This window comes from Alligator mississippiensis, chromosome 3 (assembly GCF_030867095.1).
Source record: "Alligator mississippiensis isolate rAllMis1 chromosome 3, rAllMis1, whole genome shotgun sequence".
Taxonomy (NCBI): domain Eukaryota; kingdom Metazoa; phylum Chordata; order Crocodylia; family Alligatoridae; genus Alligator; species Alligator mississippiensis.
Genome location: NC_081826.1, coordinates 221,194,793 through 221,215,240, shown reverse-complemented (window position 1 = coordinate 221,215,240; position 20,448 = coordinate 221,194,793).

Genomic DNA, 20,448 nt, shown 5'->3' with positions numbered 1-20,448 from the left:
CTGTCACTGCCCCATGACCCTGCTTCATGAGCCCAGCCTTGCCTGACCATCCCACTCCTGAACACCACTCCCCACCCATGGCCTCATCCCACGTAGGGCGTTTTGGTGAGCTGTTGCTCAGCGTGGGGGTGTGTGTGTGTGGGGGGGGGGGTGCTGACCCAGTCTAGAACAGCTCAGCAGAACTCCCTATGTAGCCCATGGACCCAAATAATTGCCCACCTCTGTGTTAAAGGGGAGATTTTCCACTAAGCAAAGGGTAGATTGCTTGGTCCCAGAGCAGCACCAACTGCAAGCACCAAACTGATTGGCTGGACAGAACCAGCTGGACTGAATATCTGGGTCCTGAATAACCTTTATCTGGGTCCTGGCCACTTAATGCCTCACAGCCCACAGCAGTTCAGCCTTGCTTCTGCGTCACCACAGTCTTGACTTAATCTTGCCCTTACCTTGCTTTATCCCTGCTCCAGCCCTGGGACCTAATACCTCATCCCTGCCTGTCCTGTTGTCTGCACTCCCCAGCTCCTGACCTTTGACCAGACCAGGGCTATGAACATAGATATCATTTTGGATTAAAAGTGTGACTCTGATGACCAGGTTTTGACCCCTTTGGCACAACTTTGACCAGGGACCGTGTTCCACACAAGTTCAGGTACTTGACTAATCCTACACTCCTCGGGACACTTCACTCCCTCGTCCAAGTTGCTGACGAAGACATTAAAGAGTATCGGTCCAAGGACCAAGCCCTGCAGGACCCCACTGCCCACACCCTTCCGGGTCGATACCGCCCCATCTGCTACGACTCTCTGGGTATGACCCTCTAGCCAATTCATCACCCACCGGACTGTGTAGTCATCCAAGTCACAGCCTCTTAACTTGTTCACCAGTATGGGGTGGGATACCATATCGAAGGCCTTCCTGAAGTCTAAGTAAACGATGTCAACCGCTACTCCTGCATCCAGGTGTTTTGTAACCTGGTCATAAAAAGAGACTAGATTACTCAGGCATGATCTACCTGCTACGAACCCATGCCAGTTTCCCCTCAGCATAATTTTTCCTGCCAGGCTCTCACAAATGTGAGCCTTGATAATTTTTTCAAAGACTGCAGGCATGAGGCAGAGAAGGTAGCAGCCTCCTAGAGAGCAGGAAGTGCAAAGTCCCAAGGACATGGGCTCAGGACCACTGCACCAAAAGGAAGAAAAAAATTGGTGGTGGTTGATGACTCCCGTTTGCACCAACTCAAGAAGCTAATAGGCATGGTGTCATGGGAGGACTGATTGAAGGATAAAGGTGTCCAGGAACTTCTAAGGGCACATAGTGGAAGCCCAACAAGAAAGTGTCCCAATACAATGGAATTACAAGAAGAGTGGCAAGAGAGCGATATGACTGTACAAGGAGCTTGTAAAATGCCTCAAATGCAGAAGGAAATCATATAGGAAATGGAAGAATGGGCAGGTCCCAAGGAAGCAAACCAGGAAATAGCAAGAGCCTGCAGGACCAAAATAAAGAAAGTAAAGATAAATAATGAGATGCACCTGATAAAGGAGGTTGAGGACAACAAAAAGAGGTTCTAGAAGGATGTTGGCCAGAAAAGAAGAAACTAAGGAAACTATGAGTCCTTTGGTAACAAGCCGGGGGGAACTCCTAACTAAAGATGCAAAGATGATGGATCTACTCAAAAACTACTTTTCCCTGGTCTTCACAATTTGTTTTTAAGCTTCAGCCAGACACCTAATATTTTTGCGGAGCACTTAGGTGCACTGCTCCTAAGAAGTAAAAATTGCTAGGGAAGGAGCCCTAGCAGTGAGGGATGAACCCAATTGTGGGTTGGCAGGTCAACCAGAGGAGGTCAGCTGACCAGGAGGGGCAGGGCCTGGCTCCCATATAAAGCCCAGGGGCTGAGGCCAGGCTAGCAGTTCCCTGCCAGCAGCCAAGGAGGAAGGAGTTTTCTGTCATGGAAGAGAGGAGAAGCCTGATGCAGGAGCAGCGTCTGACACTGCTGCAAAATGAAGAATCCCTGGTAGGCTTGAATGTGGTTATAGCCGGGTGGCTTCTGTTTATGTTATAGCCAAGGGGCTTGTGTTTGTGTTACTGTCTGATACCGGTGGTTTGGGTGAGGCTATTAGGGGTTGGAGGAGGCCTCATAGGGGACCCACAGCAGTGTGGGTACCCCAGCACCAGCAAGGGTGCAGCATTCAGGGTGCACTGACCCCAGCCCCAGAGGGGGGCAGCTGAGAAGCCCCAGAAAGGGGGCGTTGCTGAGAAGCCCCGGTGCAGGTGTGGTGAGCCCCAGAGAAGGGGACAGCTTTGCAGTGAGCCCCAGAGAAGTGGGGGGCAGCGCTTGAGAAGGCCCCGAGGAGGGGGCAGCAGTAGTGAGAAGGCCCCGAGGAGGGGGCAGCAGTATTGAGAAGGCCCTGAGAGGGGGCAGCATTGTGGAAGGGCCCCGAGGAGGGGGCAGCAGTATTGAGAAGGCCCAAGAGAGAGGGCGGCATTACTGAGAAGGCCCAGAGAAGGGGGTGGCGCTTTGAGAAGTGCCAGAGAGAAGGCGCGGAGAGAGACAGGGCTGCAGAGAGCCCAAGTGCCAGAGAGAGGGTCTAGACCTGGACCGAACAACGTCTATTCCAGCTGCGAGGCTTGGGGCATAGTAAAGGGGTGGTTGGAGCCACACGTAGCCCATAAGGCTAGGATGCCTCTGAAGCACCCATTGAAGAGTGGGACCCACGAGGGGTCCAAGAAACCACGGGGTCTTAGTGTCCATCAGGACGTGACTGAGGGGGCATAAAAGACAGCCTCCCCAAATATATGGTGTCATCAAAGATGTGGCGGGCGAGAATTTGAGGGTGCCCTTGGGGCCAACTTGGCACGGGAAGGGGGCCTTGAGGAGATCATGGCCCTCCTGCAGGACCCTGCACCATGACAATATGAATAATCTGGATAAGGAAGAGAGAAAGCTGGTAGAGAAGATAACAAAAGAGATAGAGAGCTTTTGTTGGGTCTGATTGAATTTAGGGCTGGATGAATCCCAGGGTCCTGAAGGAACTGACAGAGGAAATCATGGAGCCCTTGCCAATGATTTCCATGAAGTCATGGGAGATGGGCCAGGTACCAGAGGAAAAGGGCTAATGTAGTGTCCCTCTTTAAAAAGGCAAAAAGGAGGACTCAGGAAACTACAGGCCTTTTAGTATCACCTCAATACCTGGGAAGATCCTGAAGCATATCCTAAGGAAGGCCATTTGCAAGCATCTGGAGGAGGGAAGGCTGATCAGAAGCAGCTAGCATGGATTTATGAAAAAAAAAAATCACATCAAACAAATAATCTCTTTCTTTGACAAAATAACTACTTGGATGAATGAAGGGAATGCTGTGGGTATAGTGCATCAGGACTTCAGCAAGGCTATTGACAAGGCACCACATGGCCTTCTCATAAACAAATTGGAGAAATCTAGGCTGGATAAAACCACTACAAAGTGAATAGATAACTGTCTCAATAGCCTCAAGCAAAGGGTACTTATTAACAGGTCAATGTCAGAATGGCAGGAGGCTTTAAATGGAGCCCCACAGGGGTCTGTCCTGGGCCCAGTGCTCTTCAGTGTGTTGAATAACAATTTTGATGCTGGCATAGAAAGCTTCTTAAGCCAGTTTGCAGATGACATGAAACTGAGAGGATTGCACACTTTTTGGAGGATGTGAGCACAATTCAGAAGGATCTCAATGGATTGGAAAGTTGGGCTAGAGCTAACAGGATGAAATTCAATGTGGGCAAATGCAAGGTGATACACCTCTAGAGGAAAAATTGAAAACACAAATATAAAATGTGTGACACTTCACTGGATGGCAGCCCTATGGACTAGGACTTGGGAGTTTTGGTAGATACCAGACTCAATATGAGTCTGCAGTGTAATATGGCCACACAAATGGTGAATGCAGTTTTGGGACGCATCAACAGAAGCATTAGGTGCAAGACACAAGAGATGATATTTCCTCTACACTCAGAATTGGCTAGACCTCATCTGGAGTACTGGGCTCCACACTTTAAAAAAGATGTGGAGAAGTTAGAAAGGGTCCAGAGGCAAGCAACTAAGATGATTAAGCACTTAGAAAATAGGTCATATGAGAAGCTGAAGGAGCTAGGCATGTTCAGCTTGTGGAAAAGGCACTTAAGAGCAGACATGATCGCTTCCTGCTAATACTTGAAGGGCTTCAATTAAGAGAGGAAAAACACCTTTTCTCTCTTGCTGCAGAGAGGAGAACACAGACCAATGACCTGAAGTTGCGGCAAAAAAGTATAGTTTGGATATCCAGAAAAAAATTCTTTACTATTAAAACAGTGAGTCCACCTGGCAGGGTCAGAATGATCACCATATTTGAGGTCAGGAAGAATTTTACCCCCTGGTCAGATTAGTACAGACTGTGGGGGTTCAGCCTTCCTCTGTAGCAGGGGGCATGACCCTCTACCTCTTCAGCATATATTGAGAACATTTTATAGAAGCAGGACATTGGCTGCCATGGTTCCCCTCCTTTACTTGTGGCAGTTTAAGGTACTAGGTCTTCATTGTGTTAGGGTTAATGGTAATCTTATGTAATGTGTTACATGGGTTGCCATAGGGTTAATGGTAATTCTGCCTGAATAGCAGCAGCTAAGGGTCCAGCCCTGTTCACTGTTCTGCCACCGGTGGATCACATGCAGACTTCACTTTCAATGTGCAGTGGTGATCAAAAAAAGTAATAAAATGTTGGTCATCATTAAGAACAGAACTGAAAACAAAACGGGGAACATCTTTATGCTACTGTTCAAATTCATTGTGCATCCGATGAATACTGCATTGGAATACTGCAATACTGTGTGCAGTTCTGGTCTCCACATCTTAAAAAGGATGTAGTAGAATTAGAAAAGGTACAGAGAAAAGTAACCAAAATGATGGAGGCATGAAGCAGTTGCCATACCAGGAGAGACTAAAAAGCCTGGGGCTCTTCAGTTTGGAAAGGAGAAAGCTAGGGGGGATATGGGGAGCATATGATAGAGTTTTATACAATTACAAAGGGAATGGACAAGGTAAATTGAGGAACTGTTATTCAACAAATCCCAGAGGACTAGGACAAGAGGGTACCCACTAAAATTAGGAGACAGATTTAAAACTAGCAAGAAAAATTTCTTTACACATCATGTAGTTAACTTGTGGAATTCATTGTCACAGAATATTCTAGAGGCAGATAGTATAGGCAGCTTCAAAGGGGAGGTGACAAGTTCAGGGACACTTATACTCAGTATGGCATTGTATATGTTCTTATATTTCAGCCCGGTAACTGGCAGAAACTTCATTTACCATATTTCCTTGCATATAATGCACACTTCAATTTCCAGCAGCTGCTTTTTGGGAATAAAAGGTGTATGTTTTAAGTGAGAATATGGTATCTTCTCTTTCTGCTGGCAGCAACAAGTCGGTCTGCAATTTGTCTAAGAGATATATTGGGAAAAGAGGTTGTTTAGAAGGCAGCCCCCACTTTAAAATCCCACGCATTCCTTTATGTGGTCTTTTTATGATTTTCTGGCATCACTATAACTTTTGTATGAGTTTCTTTGGGAGAAACATTTATGTACGTAAAAAGATAACCTCCAGCTTGGCAAAAGATGAGTGCTTGATTACGTTCTTGCTTATAGTACTGTAAATCTGGATTAATTCAATAGAAGTTAATGGAGTCATAATGAAAAGCACAGAAGAGGATTATGATAAACCAGGAAATATCTGTATTTCATTAATACACTGCCTGCGTGTGCGTGTGTGTGTGTGTATGCAAGTATATATGTTTTTTAATGGGTTGATTGCTATGCAGTTAGATCAAAAGGGGTTGTTTAAGGAATCAAGGGTCGTGTCCAGATGAGTGTGGACATTTGGTTGCCCAGGGACAAGCAGCAGTGGTGCACCTTGCACCACAGCTACTTGTTCTTGGGGAACACCTATGCCACATGTGCTTTGGCATGAGGCAAGTTACTCTGGGGCTGGTAGGGCACTCTACTGGCCCCAGAAGCCTTACCTGGGGTCCTGGGGGCCTCCTGGGTTTACAGCTATGGTGATCCTGCAAGGCAGAGCCTGGCTGGCAGCTGCATTGGGGTTCCAGACAGCCTGGCTCCATTTTTCAGCAACACACGCTGCCCATGCATGTGCCTCTCCATTTTTTTTTACTGTGTTTTTTTTTACCTCTGGATATGAAGCATGTTATATATCCAGGGCCCCACAAAAAACCCCATGAGAAAAACCAATGGAGCAGCACACACAAGTTTGATGACATGTTTGCGGTGCCACATACTGCACATCTGCTCTCGTCTGGATGCACCCAAGGAGGATGGAAAATAAATAAATAAATAACCTCCAAGATTATTTATCTTAGATTCCTTAAGGAAATATACAGGACCTAGCTCCAGCCAAACAAGGACTACTTTACAGTTTCCAATAGTAGGCCTAGTATTAAAGGAGGATACTATACCAGTACAGGATTATGTGCTAGAAAAAAGGAAGAAGTTTGCATGTATTGAAAGTGTTGGTAGAGATGCAAGGAGACACCTAGACTTTAAGTTATAAAGGGGTCATGACACCAGTCAAGATTTAAAAAAAGCTATAAACACAGCAATTTCTAAAAGCAATTTAGCCCTGCCTCAAGAGGGAAAATTAACCCTCATATGACTTAGGGCAAATATGTCAACTTTCTGCCTTTTACTGCAGAGCCTCCTAATTTCTCACAATTTTAGCGAACAGCTTGTTCATTAGTTCCCAGCTGCAATTTGCTGTGACTCTTTATGGACTGACCTTTGTCTTTATTTGTGTCTATAGCCTAAAAGCCAGCCTGAAGCAAGATGGCCAAGACAGGGAGTATTATACCTACATGAAGCTAGAGGAGACTGAGAGAAATGTCAAGTACAGGTAAGAGCATGGTTACACAAACTAGCTGTTGGTAGATAAGATATGTTTTTAATTTACAGCTTATTTACTATACCACAACTGTGTAGGCAGATGGAGAATTTTTTTTGGGGGGGGGTGGGGTGGGGTGGGGTGGGGAGGGGAGCTTAGTGTGCATGCACGTGTGTATGTGCCTCCCCACATGGGAAAGTATGCTGGAGACGGCGGGGGGGGGGGGGGGAGAGGGAAGGGCCATGGGAGAAGGAGTGGGGCTGCACCAGGCTGTGTTCAGGCCAGGCCAGGTTGTAGGGCAATCGGAGCCCAGTGACTCCTTCACGGGTGTGGGCAGATGGCTCCTGCCACTATGTGCACTGTGCGGGAGCTGGGAGAGGAGGGGCACATCACCCCCCCTTAGTAACCCCACACCATGCCCCTGGATGAGACATTGGGCTCTGATTGCCCCATGACATGGCCCATCTGGGCCGTCATTCACAGTGAATAGGGCCCCAGCCAGGCCCAGTCATGGGACAGTCAGAGCCCAGCAGCTCTCTTTGGCATATTGTGGCACCAGGGAGCCAAATGGGGGGCACATGCAAGTGGGGGGCACTGGGCAAAGGCAGGCCACAGCTGCAAGCTGGGCTCTGTCTGCTCCCAGCCTCTGAACCTCACTGCTGCTACTTTAAAATGGGCATGGCGCAATGCCATGTGCTTCTCTGCAGTGGCGGAACTCGTATGGTGCTGCGCCACTTTCAAAGGTGGCAATGAGGCACAGAGGCAGGGAGCAAGCAGAGCCCAGGTCACAGATGCAGCCCGTCCTTGGCCTGTGCAAAGATCGGGGGTACATGTGTCCCCACCTTGGGTCCTTAGTGCCACATCACACCTCTGGAGGAGCTGCTGGGCTCTGATTGTCCCGTGACTCAGCCTTGCTGGAACTCCATTCACCATGAATGGGGCCCCATCTGGGCTGGGTCACGGGACAATCCCCACAGTGCAGCAGGGAGAGGGGCAGGGGGAGGGATGAATGATTCGGCCCTGCCCCTACCCCACTGCCTCTTGCACTGTGGGGGTCTTGATCTGCCCTCCCCTCCTCAAGCCCAGGTAAAGAAAGAAACTTACCTGCCTCCTGAGCCAGCTGCAATCCTGGTTGCACAGGGCATATCAGTATGCGCACCCCTCCCCCCTGCTGCAGCAACCTATGGCCACGCTGCCTTCCAGCCATACCTGTTTGGGGAGGCTGAGCCCAATTACCCACCTCCCTCCTTCGCCCCTATGCACAACTGCCCATGTTTATTTTACCTAGTAGTACTTGCAAGGTATCTCAGCTTTCAATGAAACTAAAGTAAGCTACATTGCATTTTCTATTATGTAAAAACTTGAACACTCTGTTTTGAAAAGGCTGCTTATATGTCACCGTGTCCTAATACTGTCCACTAGCCTCCAAAGAGGTACTTTTACAAATGCCCAATTCATTTTGCCATGTGCTTGGGTGGATATCATAATTGGCATTTGGTAGGTGGAACTTAAAGTCTTTCAGAATGTGGTTGGTCCATGGAATCCTACCTCAAACAGATCTGACACTTGACATAGCTGCATGAGGGAAATCGGAAAAGGACCTCAGAAGGAGAGCCTGGATTAGATGGATAATTAGGTTATAAATGTATTTATTTTGAAGGTCTGTAAACGTGATAAGGTACTTGTATAGAAGAAAAAAGACTAATCTCAGAGAGAAGTTGTAAGATAGTTGGTGATTTTACAAGTTTTTTGATAGCCATCAAAATTTAAAGCCTAAATTATACAAGTGAGGGATGGAGGTAGAGTAAAAGAAATTTAGCTACACTGTCATATGGTTAGTTTTTAAAATCTTCATTCATTGACAGAGTCCATAAAGATACTCAAGTCCATTAACATAATATGCATATTATTTGTTAAAAAGCATAAAGCTATATTAAAGTAAAATGAAAGTATGGTTAGTATTTTAGTTTTTCCTTTTTCAAGGTTCCATTCAATCATATTAGTTGTTTAGAAATGTAATATTTAAATCAAATTTATTTCCAAGTTCAACAGCTAAACTGACAAATGATGAACTGATTATGCTTAATATAGTAAGAAATATGCATGAATGAGAAGTGGATGGATAAAATGCTTTGATAAAATAAGCATTAAGTCAAAACTCTTCCTACAATTTGACCCAAATCTATTTGTAACTTCAATGTTTGATTCATTTTCCCTTGGTTTATTTTTAAGCCTTTCTTCATGTCCTCATTTTGCCTGAGATTACCAGCCAACTCTAGTAATAATATGAGAAAGTGTTTTTTTATGAGATTTATAGGTGGTAAGCATATGTTTGTAAGTATTTGAATTTTTGAGCACTTTTTAAAAAGATACTGGACCACTCTATTCCTTTTTGGTTTCCTCTGGCATGGATAGACATTAAAAAAATTTCAGTTTTAGATAAACCTTCAAAAAAACTTGGCCAAAAGTTTTTGAAACCTTTTTATTTTCATCTTCCCACATCTGTTGAATGGCCAACATTCTCACTCTTTCCATAATAAGATTTTACTCTTTGTCACATCCTGAGTCATCCTTTTATCTATCAACATCTTTTTGCTGATACTAAGACTCCCCGAACTTCAAAGGACTTCTATTAGGTCCTAAATGATCTTCAACATTTTTTGGTGTGACAAATCTAACAATATTCCTGCAATGGGGTTCAGTTACATATTCCGAGCTCTGGTACTTACTAGTTCAGAAGTGGCTGCTGTGGTCAAAGGGGTGCTACACAGCCCCCTGCACCTCTCACCCCTGCTTCCACCTCCTTGCCGACTGCACCCCACATCCCTGCCTGCCTGCCTCTGCCTGCAGCAGTGCCGCTGCCTGGTAGGGAGGGTGGGGGCGTGCAGAGGGGTGGAAGTTTGCTGGCTGTAGGGCTCGACAATGATGAGAGAGCACCACTACCTGCTGGACAGGGATTTCATAGATTTCATAGACATTAGGGCTGGAAGGGACCTCGGAAGATCATTGAGTCCAGCCCCCTGCCCAAAGGGCAGGAAGTCAGCTGGGTTCATAGGATCCCAGCAAGATGAGCATACAGTTTGCTCTTGAAGGTGTTCAATGTAGGCGCTTGAAACACCTCCGGTGGCAGGCTGTTCCAGACCTTGGGGGCTCAGACAGTAAAGAAATTCTTCCTTATGTCCAGCCTGAAACGGTCTTGTAGTAGTTTATGACCATTCGACCTAGTCGTCATCCCTTGGAGCGCTCTGGTGAACAGACGTTCCCCCAGATACTGGTGGTCACCCCTGATAAACTTATAGGTGGCCATCAGATCACCCCTGGGCCTGTGCTTTTCCAGGCTAAAGAGCCCCAGGGCTCTCAGCCTTTCATCGTAGGGTCTGCTTCCCTGACCTCTGATCATGCGCGTGGCTCTTCTCTGGACTCTCTCAAGCTTCTCCACATCCTTTTTGAATTGTGGAGCCCAAAACTGGATGCAGTACTCCAGCTGTGGCCTCACTAAGGCCGAGTACAAGGGGAGAATGACGTCCCGGGATTTGCTTGAGAAGCATCTATGGATGCAAGCCAGCATTTTGGTCGCTTTACTAGCTGCAGCATCGCACTGCAGGCTCATGTTCATCTTGTGGTCAATGATGACCCCCAAGTCTCTTTCTTGCATAGTGTTAGCCAACATAGCACTGCCGAGCCTATAAGGATGCTGCGGGTTTTTCTTCCCAAGGTGGAGAACCTTGCATTTATCGGCGTTGAACACCATCAGATTCTCATCCGCCCACTTGCTGAGCCTGTCCAGGTCAGCCTGGATCACCCGCCTGTCTTCTGGTGTGGATGCTTTGCCCCAAAGTTTGGTGTCATCAGTGAACTTGGCCAGTCCACTTCTGACTCCAGTGTCCACATCATTAATGAAGATGTTGAACAGTATGGGTCCAAGGACAGAGCCCTGGGGGACTGCACTGGTCACAGGACACCACAATGAGTGACTTCCATCAATTACTACCCTCTGGGTCCGACCCCGGAGCCAGTTTTCCAGCCAGTGGATCATGGAGGACCCAAGGCGACAATTGGCTAGTTTCTCTAAGAGGTGATTATGGGAAACCAGGTCAAAGGCTTTTTTGAAGTCAAGATATATGACATCAATCTCTTCTCCCTTGTCCAGGTGATAGGTGACCTGGTCATAGAAGGAAATGAGATTGGTTAAGCAAGACCTACCCACGACAAACCCGTGCTGGCTATCCCTTAAGATGTTGGCGTCGGCCAGTCCATTAAGGATGGCCTCTTTGATAAACTTTTCTAAGATCTTCACCGGGATAGAAGTCAGGCTAATGGGCCTATAGTTAGCCGGATCCACTTTCCTCCCTTTCTTGAAGATAGGCACCACATTGGCCTTCTTCCAGTCTTCGGGCACTACACCAGAGCGCCAAGAGTTTTCAAAGATCCGCGCTAGAGGCTGGGCTATGATGCTCGCCAGCTCCTTGAGTACCCTGGGGTGAAGATTGTCAGGGCCGGCTGACTTGAAGGTATCCAGCTTCTCAAGATGTTACTTCACGAAGTCAGCATCAATGGAGGGCAGGGGATCACCCTCACCCAGACTTCCCTGTCCCGTAGCGGGCATGGGTGTCCCATGGGACTGATGAAAGACCGACGCAAAGTACCTATTTAATAGGTTGGCTTTTTCCTGGGCGTCAGTTGTCAGTTGCCCCATCTGGTTCAGCAGGGGTCCAACGTTGCCCCTGCTTTTCCTCCAGCTCCCCACATATCTGAAAGAGGACTTTTTATTGTTCTTGATGCTCAAAGCTAGTTGGAGTTCAGTTGCAGCCTTGGCTTTCCTGGTCTGCTCCCTACAGGACCGGACCAGTGCAGAATAATCCTCCTTGGAGGTGGCTCCCATCCTCCATCCTTTGTAGGCCTTTCTTTTTAGCCTCAGGAGGTCTGCTAGGTCCCTGGAGAGCCAGGGGGGCTGCTGTGCCCTCTTGCTGCCTTTCCTCCGAGATGGAATAGACTTAGTTTGTGCATTGAGGATCGCTCCCTTGAGGAGCAACCACTCTTCTTGAACTCCCCTCTCCCTGCGGTCACAGTCCCTTAGGGCCTCACTGACAAGCCTCCTGAGCTTCTCAAAGTCGGCTTTCCTGAAGTCAAGGACTTGCTGACTGACTTGCCAGCTTTTCGGCGGATGGTGAAGGTGATCAGCTCATGGTCGCTGTCACCCAGCTTCCCATCGATCACTAAGTCGCCGACTAGGTCATCCCCAGTAGCCAGCACCAGGTCGAGCAGCGCTTTGCCTCTCATTGGCCCATAGACTTCTTGAGTCAGGTAGAGGTCATCCACGCACGAGAGGAAGCTTTGTGACCGCTCAGATTTTGCTGAGCGTTCCTCCCATGAGATGTCCGGGTAATTGAAGTCACCCATGACAACCATGGTCCTGGAGCATGCGGCCTCAGCCAGTTCCCGGGCAAACTCCTGGTCAAGCTCAGGACTTTGGGTGGGAGGTCTGTAGTAGACTCCCACCATTGTGTCCCCTGTGTTGTGTTCCCCATGGATTTTAACCCAGAGGGTCTCCAGCCGTCCACCCTGGTCACCAATATCGGCTTGCAGGGATGTGTAGCTTTCCTTAACATAGAGAGCTACACCCCCGCCCCTTTTCTCTACACGATCCCTCCTGTACAGGGTATAGCCATCTATACACCTGATCAGACAGTAATTGACATCTTCCTTTCAGCATTCCCCTACATGAACAATTTCCTATACACCTACAGGTTTGGCAATGCCAATATGACCAGCACTATGAATGAAAAGGACCTGGGGGTAATAATAGACCACAGTATGAACATGAGCTGGCAGTACAATGCTGTAGCCAACAGGGCAAATAATACTCTGGCATGCATCAATTGATGCATCTCCAGCAAAACCAAGGAAGTGATTCTCCCACTCAGCCTAGGTGAGGCCACAGCTGGAGTACTGCATCCAATTCTGGGTGCCACACTTTAAAAAGAACATGGCAAAGCTTGAGAGAGTCCAAAGAAGGGCCACCCGTCTGATTAGAGACTTGCACGGCAAGCCATACGAGAAAGGCTGAGGGATCTGGGACTCTTCAGCCTGAAAAAGAGAAGGCTGAGAGGGGACTTGGTAGCAGCTTACCACTATATCAGGGGCTTACATCAAGGGCTCAGTGAACAACGGTTCACCAGGGCACCCTTGGGGAAAACCAGGAGTAATGGTCACAAACTCATAGAAGACCATTTCAGGCTCAACGTTAGGAAAAACTTCTTCATAGTTAGGGTGTACAGAAGTGCTGCAGAAGTGCTGCAATTGCCTACCCTGGAAATCTTTAAGAGGAAACTAGATGGTCACCTTGCTGGGGTCACCTGGCCCCAGTTATCTTTCCTGCTTCGTGCACAGAGGTTGGACTCAATCATAGAATCATAGAAGTAGGGTCGGAAGGGACCTTGTAGATCTTCAAGTCTGACCCCCTGCCTGGGCAGGAGGAAAACTGGCCTCAAATGACCCCAGCCAGGTAGGCATCAAGCTTCTTCTTAAAAACCCCCAGGGTAGGAGCCAGCACCACTTCCCTTGGAAGTTGGTTCCAGATCCTAGCCGCCCTGACTGTGAAGTACTTCCTACGGATGTCTAATCTAAACCTACTCTCCAACAACTTGTGGCCGTTATTCCTTGTTATCCTGAGGGGCACTAGGGGAAACAGGGTCTCCCCCAAACCCTTCTGGTCCCCCTTAGTGAGTTTATAGATGGTCACCAGGTCTCCCCTCAGCCTCTCTTGTGAAGGCTGAACAGGTTCAGGTCCCGTAGCCTCTCATTGTAGGGTCTGCCCTGCTGTCCCTGGATCATGCTGGTAGCCCTCCTTTGGACCTTCTCAATGTTGTCCACATCCCTCTTGAAGTGGGGTGCCCAGAACTGGACACAGTACTCCAGCTGTGGCCTGACCAGTGTCATGTAGAGGGCGAGGATCACCTCCTTGGCCCTACTTGAGATGCACCTGTGGATGCACGATAAGGTCCAGTTAGCCCTGCCGACCGTGACCTCGCATTGTCGGCCCATGTTCATCTTGGAGTCAATAATGACTCCAAGATCCTTTTCTGCCTCCGTGCTCTCAAGAAGGGAGTTTCCCATCTTATAAATGTGCTGCTGGTTACTACTGCCCAAATGCAGCACCCTGCACTTGTCAGTATTGAAATGCATCCTGTTTTTGTTAGCCCATCCCTGCAACCTATCCAGGTCTTTCTGCATCCAGGTCTCCCTGCTAGCATGCCCACCTCACCCCAAATTTTTGGTATCATCAGCAAATTTAAGCAGGTTGCTTTTCACCCCATCATCCAAATCTCTGATAAAGAAATTGAACAGTGTGGGCCCAAGGACCGAGCCCTGGGGGATTCCACTGCCCACTTCCCCCCAGGTTAAATATGACCTGTCCACCACCACACTCTGATTATGACCCTTCAGCCAATTTGCAATCTATTTGACCGTGTAGGCATCAATGCCTTAGTCGCCTAGTTTTTTAATGAGGAGGGGGTGGTCGACAGTGTCAAAGGCCTTGCTGAAGTCCAGAAAGACTACATCCACGGCAACACCTGCATCCAATGCTTTTGTGACCTGATTGTAAAAAGGCAATCAGGTTGGTCTGACATGACCTGCCCCTAATGAAAACATGCTGGTTGCCCTTTAGCATCATCCCCGATGCTGGCCCATCACAGATGTGCTCTTTGATGATCTTCTCAAAGAGTTTCCCCAGGATTGAGGTAAGACTGACAGGCCTATAGTTGCCTGGGTCCTCCCTCCTCCCTTTTTTAAAGATGGGGACCACATTGGCTATCTTCGAATCATCTGGCACCAGGTCCAAGCACCATGAGCTCTCGTAAAGCCATTCCAAGGGCCCTGCAATACTAGCTCCCTCAACGCCCTGGGGTGGAAAGCATCTGGACCTGCTGATCTGAACACATCCAACCCCTCCAGAAGCACTCTAATCTGGTCCTCCTCAACCTTAGGTCTGGAGGTGTTCCCCTCGAGTCCATCTTGAATCATGGTGGGGGAGTCCTGGTCCCTGCACAAGAAAATGGAGGTGAAGAATTTGTTAAAGAGGTCTGCTTTCTCCTCTGGTGCAGCCACCAGATTGCCCAGTGTATCTTGCACGGGCCCCACGTTTCTCAGTGCCTTCTTCATCCTCCCTATATATTTGAAAAAGGACTTTTTATTATCTTTGATCTTGGATGCTAGTCCTAGCTCTATGTCTGCCTTAGCTTTCCTAACAGCCCCCCTACAGGCCCGAGAAGTGGAGGTATACTCCTCTTTGGAGATAGCCCCCCCCCCCACCTTCCACTGGATGTACATCACCTTTTTGGCAACCAGGCATTCCTGGATGTCCTTGGTGAGCCAGGGGGGCTTTTGGGTACTCTTGCCCCCCTTGCTTCTTGTTGGGATCATCACCGCTTGGGCCCTGATTATCTGAGTATCAATAATCTTCTGAGGTCCCTTCCAGCCTCACAATCCATGAACCTATTCCCCCTGCTCCTTGTAGGGCCTCATGAGCTAGGACAGGAGGAAGTAAGCTGGGTCTGTGATGATAAGGGGAGGGACAATAATGTTGCTGCTGATGAAAATGGGGACTCAAGGAGCATTGCACCTGTTCTCCATCATCTGGGGGACGAGGGAATTGTGGAAGATGTGGGCATCATGGGCACTGCCCAGCCACCTGGTGAAAATGTGGGTGAACTGGCCTGAGGGAGTTGATGATGCCCTGCAGGATGAGGGAGAAGTAACCCTTGTGGTTGATGAACATCTGGGTTCCTTGGGGCATTCAGAAGATAGAGATGTGGGTGCTGTCCATGGCCTCTTGTAGGTGGGGAAGCCCATGCAGTAGTAACTAGTGATCACCTAGTAGGTTGACAAGGCAGATGATATAATTGGCCAGGGCATTCTGAATGACCAGGCACACCTCCCAGATGGCCTCTCTAGCCATGGACTTGACCACACTGATCTGGTTGGTGATGGAGTGGAGACTGCTGAGGATGGACAGTTTCCAGATGGCAATGATCACCCACTTCTCCGGAGTGAGGGGTGGCTGCATGCTGATGTTGAGGTGTGCGGTGTGCAGGGTGTCTGGGCTATAATGTCCATGAAGGTGATCTATTGCATGCAGAAGGTCTAAACTCACTGTTCATCATCCCAGGTATCCAGGACAATCCATTCTGACTAGTTGCTGCTGATGGTGCGGGCCCGGAACCAGCACTTGACAGTCTGGAGATGGTGCTAGAGCACCCTGGCATCCATGGCATCCTGAGGGTCATTGTCCTTGTCAGATACATGGAAGCCAGTAGCCCAGTCCAGGATGCTGGGCTGGGAGAGGGTGCGGAAGGTGGCCCCTCATGGGACTGACAGTTGTTGGTTCAGGAGCAGGAGGATGCATCGCATGGTGACCATTGGCCAGGCTTTTTCAAATGGCCATGAGTGATGTTCTGTAGCCTCTGGCAAGAGTCATGCAGGGTGACAAGCAGTATGTGCAGAAGCTCCTGGCTTTGCAGATTTGGGCATGGGCAGTGAGGTGCCATGGCAGGGTGTGGGAAGGCCAGTCATTGGGGCACATGCAATTAATAAAGGATTGCACTTGCTCTGGGCTTTTTCTGGAAAGTTCTGGGTGGGTTGCAGGGGACGATCTGCAGTGAGGTGGTACGGGGTTGGGGACATGGTTGCTATCACTTGGTAGGCAATTAGGGGTGGCCTAGGCACTTGCCTGCACTTGTCAATCTCCAGCAACTCAGGGAGCCCTCAGCATATGCTGGGAGGCATGCAGAAGCAGCTCCTGCCTTCCATGTGATGCCAGGCTAATTCAGTGCTCAGAGCTGATGATGCCAATTTAATGAACAGATTTCAGCAGTTTGTTTTCTCCTCATTGCTCAGTATGTAGCCTCATGCCTTATTTACTGCATACTTTTCAAACTCTGCTGTGAAGGCAGCATTATTAATTTTCTATGGGCTTTTCTGTGGTGCTTATCACTGAAGTATCCAAGTGCTTCACAAATATTTTTCCACAATACTCCTGTGAGATGAGGGATATTATCATCCCATTTAATAGATGGACCTTAGACGCAGCAAGATTAAGCTCTAAAGAGTCCATTAAATTTGTGTGCCCAATTTGAAATAGCTAGGACCTAATTTTCAGAGTACTTAGCATGATATAACATTTGATGTGTTCAAAGCATAGCTATCACTGACTTCAGCTTCAGCTGTGAATGTTCAGCATTTCTACAAATCATACCCTCACATTCCAAATCAGGCACCAGTAAATGAGGAACACATAGTTCGTGCTCATAAATATAAAGTTTGGTTGATGGGTCTTGCCTAGCAGCACATACGAATTTTCTGGCAGAGGTAGGGATTGAATCCAATTATCCAGGACAGCATTCAGCTGCCTGAACCATGAAACTAACCCTGCGATCCTCTGTTCACCACTGGTGGACAGAGGAAGGAGTTGAACCTCATTTTATCACATCTTGGGTAAGTGCTCTAGCCACTGCACTTTTTCAGAAGAAGACAGACTTCCTTTTCCTATGTTTGCTAACCTAGTCCTTTGTCTCCTTTGCTTTCATTATAAGCATCTGAAAATTAAATGTTTCATTTGACTTGCAAATAATTGGTTTTCATTATTTTGTTTCAATGTTTGAGAGTCAATATGAACCAAACTTTGAAAGTAAATTTTCAGTTCAGCAGCTCAACCAGGGACCTCAATTATATGCACAGCCAGAGGTCAATTTTTCTCCCACTCACTTGCCTAAGTGAATACTTTTAAAGTCCTGACACAGGTCTTCATCCCAACTGTTTGATGAGAACTGACAATTTTAATCACACGCAAATGCTAGGGGTACTTACTACAATATTTTCTATTTGCCATCTAAAGGTAAACTTTTTGTGGTTTTGGTCTTCTCTCTCTCTCTCTCTCTTTCTCTCCCCCTTTTTTTTTTACCCACAAGTACCATACATCTCTGCAGGCTCATTAACTGGAATTTCACCTATTAAGTGAAGAAAAACAGGTTGCAGTTTCCCAGGGGTGCTAAAATTTTGAAGCATTCACTCAAAATGCTTGTCTTTCAAGTTTCTTATCCAAAACGTGTTTTCTCAGGTCCCACAGCAGACCTGTACTGAAGGTTCTTATCTGGAAAGAGAAATCTGTAGAATTTGTGTGCTTGAATTTCTTTGAGATGTAAGTCTCAAGATATAAGATGTCAGTTCAAATAAACTGTCAGATTAGTTCTAAAAATAACATATGGTATTCTGCATTGTACATGAGAAGTAAAATGTGTATGCTGCTGGTAGATTTGACAGGTTCAATTACCTTGCAACATCTCACACAGAAGTGTGAGGAGATCTTAGAATTTCATATATTGTTTGTGTTTAAACAGACATAGTAATTTAATAAACCATAACACTAGATTTTACTTTCTACTATTTCCATACAACAAGGAAACTGAAAAGGAACATAACCCTAAAAATCCCTCCTAGCTAGCCCCTAGCAAATAAAAAGCTGCAAAGAAATGGCTTAATTATACTCAAAGATCTAGTAGTAAAGACCCACTGACAAGGAAGTGATGGTGAAGCTCATTTTCTCTTGTGCTTCAATTGGGCGCAGGGCTGAGAAGGCCTGCATAGCCCAGGTTTGAATGAAAGCCCATGTTAGCCATTTGGGTTTCCTACAGCATGGGGTCATAACAGGCAGGCGGTGTTTGATACATTGTATCCCCTTACCAGAAGATAATCACATCTTCCTATAGATGTTCTTGTATGATGAAACACTTAAAGTAGATGGAGATGATACCACAACTAGAAGTGAATGGCTCCAATGTTGTGTTACTGTTATGGGCTTATATTGAAGGGACATCTGGGTGCATGCTCATGTGTGCAGACCCCAGCACACACAACCAATCAAAGAAGAAGGCTAGTATATACTAACAATAATATGTTCCATGTCATATCCATGTATTGGTTCTTTTAAAATTAAAGGATTAAAAATATTTATAGGACTCTTCAGTGGTTATGTACGCCACAGTAGAAATGTTTTTCAAAGTCTTTCAAACAGCTCCAAGTTATGCTTGATATAGTTATGATTGGAGGTCATTACGCACACTAGAGGCAAGGTCAGGTAAAGGCCTAAATACAATAGGTTCATGCCTAGGAGGCTAGAACTTGGATTTGTACGATTACATCGAAATCTTAGCTTTCATTTAAGTAGAAAAGGACATTTCTATCTTTGACAGTTGTGGAAAAAAAGTTTGAAAATATAATCTGAGTGTAACCACTACGGCAAAGTCTACCTGCGTCTGTAGACAGCGTGAAACAATTATTCTGATGAAGCTAAATAGTCCCTTCCATCTAAATGGGTGCTTATGCTAAGGCTTTCAGCATCTGGGATCTCATCTACATAATCCCAAACAGCCATAGTGTGAACAACTCATTTAAATGTGTTTTGCAAGAAAACCACACATGGATTCACACACTTTAGCAGATATAGTTCAAATTCTGGGGAGGAACAAAGGGACAACTGGTGGCACTTCTTATCTTCCTTGCTTCTGTGAGGGGAAGGAGGTTCCTTACTGCTGCTCCTGTTGTCACCTTAGAGTCTCTTGGGGGGTTGGGGAGTCCCTCTTCTCAGACCTGGGGGGATAAAGGAAAGCATGAGTACCTTCCTGCTGCCACAGCTACTTCAGAGGGAAGGAGGACTCAGCAAGTCCTTCAGAGGGAGGAGAATACTATATGACTATGTCAAAAAGTACCCCCTGATACTGTGTGGGACTGGTGCCACAGGAAGCTTGAGCCATGCTGTTTTTTAGGGCCAGTGAATGCCATAATCTGGATCACTGCTTTTTTTTTGCTTTTTTATTTTTGTTTTTAAATCTGACTTATAGAGCAACAGGAAAATCTTTTATGTCTTGAAACTTGAGATTCAAAAACAGCCTGTAAAATACTACTGATGTCAGTTTTACAGTTACCAATTCTTGGAAAAGACAGAACTTTAATTTGTATGATGCTAGTTTAGAATAGTGTCATAGGCAAAAAAAACATTTATACGCTGAATGGATTTATGGGGATAATATTCTTAGCCTCAGTTAACAATCTCTTATGACTATTAACACAGTAAGGAAATAACAAGACAAAAAGCTGATATAAATATTGAATACAAAAAAATACAGTAATGTTGCAGGTTCAGAGAGTGGAACAAGAGTATAGTTAGGAAATTAAGCTTGTCAAGGTTGTCACCTTATAATCAGGTAGCTGGAGCTTGTCAGCCATGGCAGAGAAGCATACAGGAGAAGGAAATTCTGATTTCATACTAAGAAAAGTAGGCCTGGTCCTAAGGTGTGTAAGAATTATGCCATTCATATATACTGTATTCCTTTTCTGGGAGTATACCACTGCAATGCTAGCTTATCACATATGAGAGATTAGAAGATATTTCATCTGCCAACTGTAGAAACTGGCAAAAGTTTGCACATTCTGAGTGATTCTAAAGAAATGAATCAAAGAGTTATGTTCGGTTTCCCTGAACGTGGGAGGA